This window comes from Tachysurus vachellii, chromosome 8, assembly GCF_030014155.1.
Source record: "Tachysurus vachellii isolate PV-2020 chromosome 8, HZAU_Pvac_v1, whole genome shotgun sequence".
In the NCBI taxonomy this organism is placed as follows: Eukaryota; Metazoa; Chordata; class Actinopteri; order Siluriformes; family Bagridae; genus Tachysurus; species Tachysurus vachellii.
In genome coordinates this window covers 18,033,619-18,047,566 of record NC_083467.1, presented here as the reverse complement: position 1 = coordinate 18,047,566, position 13,948 = coordinate 18,033,619, and positions in this window count along the sequence as shown.

The window sequence follows — 13,948 nt, the reverse complement described above, 5'->3', positions numbered from 1 at the left end:
TAAACTCACTCATATGCTGATTCTTTCAGGCGATGTTGCCAGACAGTGTTTTTTCTAGGCATGAATAAGTATTGCAAGTGGAGTTTATAGTGTATACAGAGGTCAAACCACAGAAATAGAATCCATAGCGTCCATAGTACTGTGCAAAACACTGGGTATGGAAAGAATTTCTGTAAAGAAAGATGCCTTCAAAAAAAAAAATGAAGTTGACATGTATCTATGAAAAGAAAATATTATAACGTAAACAGCAGCAAACAGTATTATAGTAAACAAAGTCAATATTAAATAAATAACACCAATAGACTCGAGTACAGTTTGTGCAGTTCGATAAGGAAATTAGCAGGTAAGTTTTACTGAGCATCATGGAGAACAATTCTTCTACAGTTCTTCTGGAGATTTTGCATATTTGTTTCCAGCAGCCTCCATAGTTTTATTTGTCCTAAAATTATCTTGTCATTTTTCCTTTTTTTTTTCTTGCTTTCTATTCTGTGCTTTCTTGACTGACTTACAAACACATTTCTGTAACATTTCTTTTTACTTATATTAATAATGTTAGGAAATGTTTCTCTACTGATTCAGGTGCCTAAGACTTTCACACAGCACTGCATGCTGAAGTTAAATTAAGGTACACTGGTAACTACCATAGTGTCCAAAGTTGGTTTCTAAATTCTATTCAAAACGAGCAATGATTAAGCAGACTTGGAATGAACTTTTGTGCTGTGAAGGCAAACAGTGTAATTGCAAAAGATTTTACTGTGCATTTCTAATTACTGCTCTGCTATTTCACCACACTCACTAGCACACAGGTGACATAACATATGCTGCCTACGTCAGCAAGAGCATAATCAGTGTTAGACCAGGTGTGTATTAACCTACACATTACTGTCATTTAATGATTAAGCTTTACCCCAGTGTTCCTGTGATCTTGCATTGTGTCCTCTTTAATCTCTCTTACACACACAGCCTTCATCCATCTTCCTGTTTCTCACATAGCCTTTGCATTGGTAAGGGAAATAATATTGAACAGTTGTTTTGGACCGTTTAGCTTTGAAAATACCCATAATTTTTGCCTCAGCCTTAATATTAGTTTTCTATTCAAGGCTTTTAAAAGGGAAAATATGATCAACTGCTATGAAACATATTTACTCTCCTTATTTACCTCTATAACGGAACAGAGAGTGAAGTGTTACTGAAGATCTTTTGTATTCGGACTATACTGTATTTCATCAGCATGGTACAAAATGCAGTGGAACATAGGAGCATCATAATCATTTTTAAAGTGTTTTACATTACATTTAACATGACCTGTTTTTAAGATAAATATTTAACAGGAAAATAATGTGAAATGTATACAAAAAAAATTTAACTACCATTTAGACTTTTACAGGGAAGACTATCATCAAATGACTGTTAATGGTGACTGTTCAGGACTAATGTGTTATAAAGTGCACAGTAATGAAATTAAAAAAAAAAGTTCTGGTAAAATGTTCACTCATGTTCCAGAAAATGAGTAAATGTAAAACATGCATTAAAGGGTGTATTTTCATATTATTGGTTTTTGAATCCGTTCTACAATTCAATGTTTAATTGTAAAAGATTCAGTCCTTCAATAAAATATATGTTAAATTGCATGTGTGTTTTGGGATCTTTAATCTAAATGATAGAAATTTAAATTGAGTAAATCTACTGCCAGATTCCCATACATTCTTTTAGTAAATCCTCTCCCTACATCTTTCATTTTTATGTGTGCTTATGTCTGTCTGCTGAAGGATACAGTGTGTGTGCATTTTATTAACTAACATAATCTCTGCTATTTTCAAAAAAGTGGGTTAATTGCCTGAGTTATCTGCCAGTAATGTTGAATGCAATCCTGTGTAATTGACTTTTTCGGCATTTGTGTGTAGTTATCTAGTTAACCATCTGTCTGTGTGTGGTCTGCATACTTACACAGCATCTGAACAAATGCAGGGCACTAAGTCGTTATGGAGAATTATCTGAGAAGATTTATGGAGCTGACTGGGTGCGAACATACTCTTGCATTCTGCTTTATTCAGAAATATGATCCATACACTGTGAGAGGCCCTGGACAACAAAAAAGGATGGGGTGATTAAATGATTGTTTGGTTATCTTGTATGTAGTCACATGAAGGATTAGCAACTGCTCAGAAAAATGCTCATTTGTAATTATATTATATATAAGTTGTTTTTCTTTTAGCAAAACACTAAAGAAGCAGTACCAGTTCTCTAGTTAACATGCAAGTGAGACATATCATTTCATTAAATAATTTAGTCTTCTGCTGATCATGTGTTATTTATATCAACCTGGCTGTAAAGCCACTTAATGAGGATGTTTGAGATCTGCTTGAATGTCGCAGAAGTTATTACAGTAAAAGTGATCATTTGTTCATTAGATCATCGTCTGTTGAAATATAAAAAAAAACTTCCCAATTGTGTTTGTACTTAATGTGCCCAAGTTCCTGCAGATAATAACCTTTCCATATTGCTTTAAATGTGTACATGTAATTAGCGTGATGTATCAGATGAATGCATTACACTGATTTAAAGGAAAAGTCCTGAAAGAGGTCATTTCTGTAGCCCAGAACACTCAGTTTGCTTCTATGGGATATATTTGCTGGTCTTTGTTTATCACATGTGCTCACAAAGGTTGGGGGATTGATTCCCACCTCCTCCCCATGTTTTGGGGGCTTCCTCTGGGTAATCCAGGTTCAGTGGTGTAGTTCTGTATATGTCACACTTCATGCGCATGAATCTCATTTGTGATACTAACAGCAATGTTTAGCTCTATATTCAGATTTAAGACAGACCTTTTTGGGCTGGTTGTGTAGATGAATTGCGTCATTATGTATTGCTTTCTTTTCTGCTTTAATGCTTTTCAGTTCAGGTAGACTTAAGACACACATGCCCAAAGGCAGCCACCGGTCCGGAGTGCGCCGTGATTGACAGGAGGCCTCATTTTATGTGCCACGTGGCTGAACACAGATTGGGTTCAAATCACTTGAATTTCTTATTGCGCTTCTTCTGACACTATGCATTATAAGAGCAAGCGTATGGTGAAATGAACCACCCAAGGCACCATGTGTGGTGTTTTGGAAACGGAAGTATGTGCGCTTGTTTAAGGTGATGGATACAGCTGTAGGTAGACAGACGGGCCGTTACAGCAGTCACATGCGCCATCAGAGCGCTTACTGTCTTCGCTGTGTTTAATGCTCTTGCTACAGTGAAGTTCTCCCAACAGGTTTATCAAGGAATAATTGTACTAATATAATAAAAATAGCATGTTGTATAAACAAGCATTTGAGCAGCTACTGTTATACTCCCCCAGATCCAGACTCACTGGTACTGTACCCTAGGCTGCAATGGGAATACGCAAACATGTCGGGTGTAAAGTCATTGCATTTTGCACATGTGGGAGGTTTGCTAACTTTATAACCAGAAAATCTGACAGTGTACTCCAAAACTCCAAACAGGAAATAAGCAGCAAGAAAAAAGAGAAGCAGCCAGCAGAGTGCGCTGCACTCCAAATAAATCTCTCTCTCTCTCTCTCTCTCTCTCTCTCTCTCTCTCTCTCTCTCTCTCTCTCTCTCTCTCTCTCTCTCTCTCTCTCTCTCTCTCTGTCTGTCTGTCTGTCTGTCTCTCTGTGTCTCGCCCCAGGTCTATATATATATTTCTTTCTTTCTTTCTTTCTTTCTTTCTTTCTTTCTTTCTTTCTTTCTTTCTTTCTTTCTATTTATATTTATTACACTCACAGGGTGACCCTAGGTCACCAACACTAAGCTCTGTTTCTGATTTACTGAAGAGTCAGTAAGAATGCAGTTTACAACTGTGAAAAACAGTATGTGCCACCAGTGTAGCAGAACTCACATGAGAACACACACACACACACACACACACACACACACACACACACACACACACACACACACACACACACACACACACACACACACTGCAATGTGTGAAAGAACATCATGAAGTTTTTCTCTGTTGAGATCACTGCTTTTGCAGCTGTATACTAAAGGGGTCATATCGCTTCAGACACACAATCTCAGGTAGATTTTTCAGACAGCACTTGACTGGTCTGGTTTGTTTTTCAACCTTGAAAGAATATAGAGGTGATTCCACCTTAGGAGTCAAGAACATGCTTACCCTTATTTCCTCATCTCAAATTAAATATATTATACATACGCACATATATGATGACATAGATAACGTTGTGTGTGTATATATATATATAAAATTATACATTTCATGATTTTGGGGCAAAAAAAATAAATATAAATATATAAATATATATATATATATATTTACACTCAGCTGCAGTAATGTATAAGACTTGGTTTCTTGGGAGTGTCAGCATGTATGCACTCTGAAAAATTTATCCTGTTATTGTGATCCTGAATGTGCTGTTTAGTGTTAAAGCATTAAATGTGTCTTTATAACAAACATCAATGCAATATTCCTTTTGACAACCTGTCCAACGTAAAAAAAAAAAAAAAAAATAAGCACTGAAATTTATAGAATTATATAGCACCTTTAATTGTAAATAAAAAAATTGTAATATATATTTTTATATAATCAGCTAAAGGTAACCAATTATAAACTATAGGTAAACAACAGGGGGGCACGGTGGCTTAGTGGTTAGCATGTTTGCCTCACACCTCCAGGGTTGGGGGTTCGATTCCCACCTCCGCCTTGTGTGTGTGGAGTTTGCATGTTCTCCCCGTGCCTCGGGGGTTTCCTCCGGGTACTCCGGTTTCCTCCCCCGGTCCAAAGACATGCATGGTAGGTTGATTGGCATCTCTGGAAAATTGTCCATAGTGTGTGATTGCGTGAGTGAATGAGAGTGTGTGTGTGTGCCCTGTGATGGGTTGGCACTCCGTCCAGGGTGTATCCTGCCTTGATGCCAGATGACGCCTGAGATAGGCACAGGCTCCCCGTGACCCGAGGTAATTCGGATAGGCGGTAGAAAATGAGAGAGAGAGGTAAACAACAATTATTGTAATAAAAACTTTCAGTAAAATACAGCAATAAAATATATCAAACATGATATTCATAACCCAGAGGAAATGAATAAGAGTAAAATGTTTTAGTAGTTTAGATCTTTTTTAGGTGGCACAAAATATTTTTTCTCTGTCTATGCCTATTTAAAATGTCCCCTTTTGATATTTATAGTGTAAAACATCTATGATAGTAAGATTGCTTTTATCAAGTTTTATTAATTTTACATTAGCAAACATTTGTTAAAAGTTACACTTCTTGGAATGGAGAGAGGAAGTGGTGAGTCAATGGAACTTTGGGGAGTTGAGAAATTATATGCTTTTAATGTGTTCTGAGATTTTTGTTGCTTGCTTTGTTGAACTGATGTTTGGAAGTCTGCCTGGAGACATACTGAGTGCACTTTATCTTAGCAATTAAGTATATTCCAGGGCTTGGTGGATGCATACCTTTTTATTGAATCAGTGAATTATATTCTTCATCTCTGGTGTTCTGGTATTTCTGATTTGCAGATATCTGACTTGTGTATATATTGGGGTGTCCATTTTTACAACCCCCTCTCTAAATACACTGTTCTGTGTGTGTGTGTGTGTGTGTTTATGACTTGCCAGTTTTCTGCATGTGCTTATTCAAGAGGCTTGGTCCTCTTTATCCACTTATGAAGTGCACACTCATGCCAACAGCTAGTCCATGCCGGAACACTCCAGCTGCTGGGATAGAGAAGCTCAAATACCAGCAACTCTCATTAATCTCGCTCAGTAGGAGGCATTTTAATGTATAGCTTTAGAGACTGGATAGATTCTGTCAGTCAAAGCCTACAACCCCATCACACTTTCACACACATCAGGCCCATAGGGCTCTCTATTTCTCTGTTCACCTGGAAGAGGGGTTGGGTTGCAGGTGTACTTGTGCCTGTACAGGGGCATGATTAGTTATATATGTGTGTGTGGGTGTGTGTATGTCTGTGCTGAAAGTATAAAGAATGTGTTTGCATAAGTGCATGGTGCCCTGTGCATGTAATCATCCTGTTTTTATTTAAAAATGTTCTAAACATTATTTCCATTATGTCATCAGTCATCTGCACTAACTGCTTTATCTTAATCAGGGTTGCAGGGTTCCCAGAAACAGTGGGGCTGATACAAGGATACACCACAAGTGGAAGAATAGTCAGTCAAAGGCCACCATGCATACACACATTAACACCTAGTGGCAATCTATACTCTGACACATGTATTCTGTCGTGGAAAAAATGGAAATTAGAGATTCCAGAGGGGACCCACACAGATACTGGGAGTAAGTGAACAGAGATCTGTATTGCATAAGCATTAAGAAATACATGCTTTAATCCCACTTATACAAAGCGTTATTTTCAGCAGTTTTAGTGTGGTTTCAGTATGGGGATATCTGAATGGGTAGAGAACATCCTTGTCCTGATTAGCTGGATATTTGTGGTCTACATCATTTGTATCGTGAGTTTGAGAAGAGAGATATAGTCACCTATGTTCTCAAACATTAGATCAGGCTTTCATTCACCCTCATATTGTAATGCTTACCTTTATTGCTAAATGCTAATGCTTAACACACACTAGGTTATCTGCTCACACCCATGCTGTATCAATTTCACTGCTTACCTGTCTCTTCCCACCTTCAGTATAAGCTTTAGTTTCCAAGTTCACATTTTTCTTCCTGCCTAATTTTCTGAGCTTTCCCTCCCTTGCATCCTAACCTGAACCCTCTGGCCCACTGGCAACAGATTGCTTGCAACATACTTTTGTTACATACTTTGTAAAGTGACCTTGAGTGTTAGAAATGCACTACCTAAGTTGAACGCATACATAAGTAAATAGATTTACATGAAAATGTGTTCTCACAGGCTCACACTATTCTATTTTGATCTTTTTATATGCATGTCTTGTTCCATCTAGCACTGAAAAATTGTTGAGCTGGTGCAGTGCTGTTGCTGTGCAGGTGTCTCTGGCTTTGGGTTCAAAGACCATGAGTGGGGTCAAATAACTGGTTTTAAACGGTACTACAGCCACCTGTCCAGAGTCAAAGGTTAGAGTCATCCAGGTCACATCAAGAGCCCACCACCAACATAAACCTAGACAAGTCAAGACACATACAACAACAATTTGCTGTAATGGGAAGTTAAAAAAGTCTGTAATTCTAACAGTTAAGTGTGTGGTCTGTATATGTGAGATCTCTTTCTTTCTGAAATGTGAATGTATTTAGAGATGCTGAAATACATGGATGGATTTTTTATTTTTTTTATTTTTTATTTTTTTTGCAGAATTAGCAGTTCTAGCTCCTTTTTGTAAATCTGTATTGGTGTGTCTGTGAGAGGGAGAGTTTTGAGAAAAAGGCTGAATTGTGCAGGCTTATGATTTAATTGGAAAGGATAATGTGACTGTTTTCAGGGTCACTACAATGGGAAAATTCATTGCCAATAGAGAGGAATTGACAGGTCACTTTCTGTATTAAACACAGAAATGTGAATTAAGTTTCAGTGACTAAATATAGGAAAATTTGAGGCCTTTTTTTCTTAAAGCCTAATTTTTATCACATTTACTTGTCACTAAAAGATTCACACAAAAGTTGCTATTGTTCTTTGATTCCTGTGACTATATCTTGTACTGAAAAACAAATTGTTAAAATTTTTTTTTTTAGAAAACAGCTCTACAGAAGTATGTGTTCCTGTGGATAGCCAATCAGGTTGTCTATATGAGCAAAATATATCAGGTGAGATATCTGGGGACTTATTAAGGTTTATTTTCAATTAAAATTCTTCACTACACAAAAGGTTATGCTATTGATTTTGGAATGGTGAGGGATGTTTTTGCTACTATCCTGCAGAAATATGTCCTATCATATATGCCATGTCCTGTCTCCAGTCTGTTGGTGAGCTCACAAAAATGTTAGGATAAGCTGTCCTGAACCAAATGGCTGTTTTTGCTGACTGGATAGCCAAAGGAACTATATGGTAAATCTCTGCATGCTTTTTGATCATGCCTCTGGATTGTTGTGGCTTGTTTTATGCACTTAAAACATGTATCCCTCATGTCACATTTGCTGATACTGTATATCAGCGGCTCTCAGTGCAATTTCTGTATGCTTCTAAGTTGTTGTTTTTTTTCTAATCTGCTTGTCAGGATTCATGTAGGGTTTGAAGTACCTAGATTGAGGTTGAGAAATACAACTTTACACATGCACATTACCTACACCATTTTTTCCCAATGCACTGGACCCCCAAACACTAAACCTTTGTATTTTTTATGAAAACAAATTCAACACATAAAGTCAAGCAGTTAAATTAAGGCTTATAAAGTGAGCTGAATGAATCACGACTAAGCTGCTGCTCCTCCATGTTAGGATTTGTGCTTGATCAGGAATCGCCTGTCTGTGCTTTTCCTCCTGAGTGCCTCACACTTAACAGGATGTTCAAGCTGAATGCTCACACACACCATCTTCCTGGCTGGTGTAGGATAATGACTGCCATGGCAACTTTCTGTACAAAAGTATGGACTATCCTGGCTGCCCAATTTTCTGCTCACTAAAAGCAAATGTTCTTAACACTGAACCTAACTATGTATATTGAGGAGACTTTAGTAAGACCATACCAGTAATTTATCAAATACATCTTCATAATGTTATAATGTTCATAAATTATTAAGCTATAAAATAAACATATTTATTTGAATATTGGGATATGTGCTTTTATCATAGGGGTCTGCTCTTGTGTGTGCGTGTGTGTGCGCGTGTGTGTGTGTGTGTGTGTGTGTGTGTGTGTGTGTGTGTGTGTGTGTGTGTGTGTGTGAGTGTGTGTGACTCCCGTCATGTGCGGCTGATCAGAGTGCTCCCCTGCAGTGTGTTTGTCACTGCAAAGTGAGCCCTTGACTTGTTAAGGAAGTAAGGGAGCCTTTGCTTTGTCCATACTCAGTGGGGCAGAAAGAAAGAGAACGAGAGACAAGGAAGAGGGATCAAGAATGAGAGATGAGAAAAATCAAATGACTGAAAAAAGCAAGGGTCTAGACAATATTGCTAGTCTGAAGGCAAGTGACACTGGTCCCCTGGGACTTTTTTGCATCTCCTCTAGGTCTTGTTCCACCCTTTCTCTTAGCTCTGAATGTGTGTTTGAACCAGGTGCCTGTGTTACAGCAGGTGGGGGGTGGGGGACAATTGCGAGATGTTCTATTTAAAACAGTCACTAACCAGATCTCTAATAAACCTTTCACCTTTCACCCTTTTGGGTTCACACAGGTCACAGCAAATGCGCAGTCTTTGCCACCCACTGAGGCCCGCGCAACATAGAGAAACATCCTTCCATTACCCTATACACACAAACTTATTCCATACATCCTATCCGTATCTGTATTTGGATTTAAGCCCAAGTAGGTGTGGTCCTAACCAGAAGGGTGTATTTTTAATTATATATGAACCTCACATAACCTCACTCAGTAAAACCCTAGAGAAACACTCACTCACTCACTCACTCATTTTCTACCACTTATCCGAACTATCTCGGATCACGGGGAGCCTGTGCCTATCTCAAGCGTCATCGGGCATCAAGGCAGGATACACCCTGGACGGAGTGCCAACCCATCGCAGGGCACACACACACTCTCATTCACTCACAACGGACAATTTTCCAGAGATGCCAATCAACCTACCATGCATGTCTTTGGACCGGGGGAGGAAACCGGAGTACCCGGAGGAAACCCCCAAGGCACAGGGAGAACATGCAAACTCCACACACAAAAGGCGGAGGCGGGAATCGAACCCCCAACCCTGGAGGTGTGAGGCGAACGTGCTAACCACTAAGCCACCATGCCCCCCACCCTAGAGAAACAGAGAAATAGAAATACCTACAGTGTCACTGTAAATTCTAGCTTTGACAGTTCCTCAACCTCAGCTACATCACATACATTAGAAATGTATATAAGACTGTTTTTAAAACTGAGTTGTTTCTTTTTTCCAATTTATAAACAAACTACTAGCATAATTTTCAACCTATGTGATCTGAACCAAGCAGAGAATGTCCAAACCAAATATTTATGATTAAAGGCTTCCAGTGATTCTTTTGTTGGATCCTTCAGATCTTTGTCCTGATCTACACTAAACCAGATGCCCTTATCCTGTTAAATACAAGAAAAACTAAAGAAAAATACACATTCTGATTGTATCTGTATTTGTATACATTTAGAATACAATTGTTCTGAATATTGTGTTATATCTCTAATCTAGGCAATATCAAATTGATTTAGATTTAAACATATATGCTTATTTAATTTAGTAAAGTGGCTATTCCTCTGAGGGGGGTATTTCCTGTTTGCTTTTACTATTTGATTTTATACATAAAACAGAAAAGGTCTAACATCTTTGTTTCAGGCAATGTTCCATCGATGATTGAATTTTGTATTCAACTGAGTAGAATATGAATGAAACATTATGCTTTGCTCTGGCAATAAAGCTGTTGAAATGATATATTAATTAAGGATATGTTTAATATTGCTATAATATTATTGTATTTTCACAACAGAGCAAGAAGCATTCAGGTGTATGTGTGAACCGATACATCATTATTGAGTAACTTGTTGGGCATATTAATCATATCTATATTACTATATGTAATATTAATTATATATTGATACCTGGGATTTTGCAAGAATGAAGAATTTGGGAAGAATCGGTAGGTGAGTCACACCTTCTCTCTGCTCTCCATGGTGCTGATATGATTTTGGTATGACTAATGTAGCATTGGAATGGTGAGACTGTAGTGTTACACTGGGTTTAGGCCAGGCTTTGTGATACTAGACACATCACTGGATTGAGAGTTTCTGGTATTGGACACTTACTGTACATATGATTGGTCCAATATCTAGTGGTACTGAACCATTTTGTTAAGGTAGGGTGAGATCACACATTCAAATACCAGTTTCGATATTCTATTCAGTTTATTTCATTTTTCAACACATTTACTGCATAAATTTAGCCAAGCTTCATATTTTTTCAGAATGCCTGTTTTTTTTATGCTTGTATACTTTAATTATACATTTTGTATAATGCCCACATTTGCACACAAGTTAGAATATTTGTAACAGTTCTTTATTTGTTTAAATGGGTGTTTTCTCACCAAATATTAACAATAGTCATGTAAAAATGCTTTTCATTAACTCCAGTATTCAAAAATGAGAGTGAGCATATGTTATATGTTGTAGTCTCATGCTTACAAATATCTAACAATCTGCACACAGTTTCTATGAAGGTTTTTAGGGACAGGATTAGTGTTTGTCCTATGACTTAATTTGTATATAATGTTCTCCAACCACATGAAGTCCAAACTCTCCTGTATGAATTTGTATGTTAATTTGTATGAGTTAATTTGTGTGTGTGTGTGTGTGTGTGTGTGTGTGTGTGTGTGTGTGTGCGTGTGTGTGTGTTTAGAGTCTGTGAACTTGGTGAACATACGGCCAGATATTAGCATAATAAAGTAGCCATTCTGTTGTGGGAGTGTCTCTGTCTGTTTGTGTGCATGTGTGAGTGTTTTTAAGGATGCTCCAGATGGGCTCACGCAGTTCAACCTTTGACCCTGTGGTTGTAATGATGTCTGATAGACTGGTTGTGACATCACATTACTGTCGCCTGCATTCTCCATCACTGCCAAACACGCACGCACACACACACACACACACACACACACACACACACACACACACACACACACACCCCAAGAGACTATTCAGTGTGAAGAGTAATAAATTGTGCTTTAGTAGGACAGAACAAGCAGCTTGGCTATTATCCTCTGCACATGCTGTTCAATAGAGATAATCATTTAATGATTATACTAATCACCTATCAATGATCATTAGTCTGTCATTACTCTGCAATAATGACACTATAATAAATTACTCTTAAACATGATTCTCTAATCAATTAGCTTCAACCCTGTGCTAAATCATTTATAACTAATAATTGAAAAACTGACATTCAAAGCAATCCTTGGACTACATTGCTAATGTTAATAGTAATTTGTATATAAAAGCTTTATAGTGGGAAAGTCTGTTTATATTCTTTGGCTGAGGGGATTAAAGTTCAAATTCAGTGAATAATCTTAAAATAAACCCAAAAGCTAAACCTAAATTAGCAAGAATTTTAATGAATGTGGACACTGGGTTTGAATTTAATTTGGTTTTATGTGGAAAAGGTAACTTGGCAGGGTGGGTCAGCAGATGGCACCACTTTAGTTTCCCCAGTTTAATCCAGTTCAGATTGTTGTGTGTGGGTTTTGCATGTTATTGCTATATATGTGTGGTATTTCTCTGGGATATTTAGTGTCCTCCCACCCTGCAAAAACATACAGGTAGTTTGACTGACTATGCTAAATCGTGTTGTGGTACCATCTGATGGGCTGGCATTCAGTCCTGGGCATATTCCCAACTGAAGCCTAAAGTTCCTGGCATTCTCCTGGTCCTTTATGACCCTAAGACAGAATTAAGCACTTTCTGAAGTGCTTAATTCTTCCTCAACTTAACCTTATTCTTTATACCTCCTCATACAAATTTCATGATGAGTTTGTGGTTATTTTTTGTAGGAATGAAACCAAGGAACAACTGGAGCACCAATAAAAAATGACCAGAAGTGTGTAAAACTATGGAACTGTATAAGCAGAAAAATGTTGGGAATAAATTGGATGATAGGAAGTATGTGGGGACACAGGGATATTGCTTGAGTGCCACTGCTTCAAAACAAGTCACAATGAGCTCTAAAATTAGTTTTTTGCACTGAGAGTCAATAAGGATTTTTGTGATGTCAGTGAGGTATTTTCTGTAAATCTTCTGATGATACAGGACAGAAGGAGGCCTCTGAGTCACTATACGATGTGTGTGTGTGTAAAGTGTGCATGTTGTGGAGTATAATGGAACATAAAAGCTAATCTCTCAGCTCGTTCATCATCCACTTTATAATCCAACCTGCCAACCGTAACCAAGGCAACAGCCTTGCATGCACCTTACTCTCATCGCTCAGTGAGCCAGTGGGGCGAAAGCGTAAATGATGTTCCATTAGCTTCCTCGTGCCAGAGTCACTGTGGACCAATAGAAGGTCAAAGGACATGAGATCCCTCATTCTCACGCTGACACACATCGTCCACTATAAACAATACGCCAGTGATGTAAAGTGTGCTATTATTTTAGCACAGTCTATTTTTTTAGATTGTATCCAGATCAAGTTTATGAGTGTATAGGAAACTAATTATAGATTCAGATGATGAGAATTGGTTAGTGTTTCATATTCTCAAATAAGTATCAGTACATTAAAATATATGTTTCTACATAAGAAATAAATACCTTTGATACAGTTTTGTATGATTCACTCTATAAGAATGTATCCCCTCCTGTTTTTGTAGTATTACAATTTTTATGAATTTGAATGGGATTTTTACTATTTGATTTACATAATATGTCTAGCATTTGAAGGCCAAAAAGTTTATGGTAACACAAGATTTAATTCAATTAAAAAAGAAAAAAAATAGTTTCAATTTTTTTTAGAGACTGGAAAAAGTTTAATCAAGATTAGCCTTTATTTAGCTTCATTCATCCATCCTTTCAAACTTATCAGTTGCCCTTAGTCTCATGGTTGCTTCTCTAACCAATTTCTACCTGATCACTGACTTCTGGTGGACACACTCTTATATTCAATGTTCATTTTTATGAACGACTTTAATTGTACTCTGTGTTAAATTTGGTATGTTACAATTTATTCTAATATGTTTGGCATGTTATTTTATAAACAAAACCTCACTGATACATCTCTAGAACCTTTTTCTATAATTGTTTAATAGCACCTTGTTTTTCATGATGCTTCTTGTGCTTGTGTGTGGTGCTTTCTAACTCTGGGACAACAGATATATTTTTATTGAGATTATGTGACATTTTAA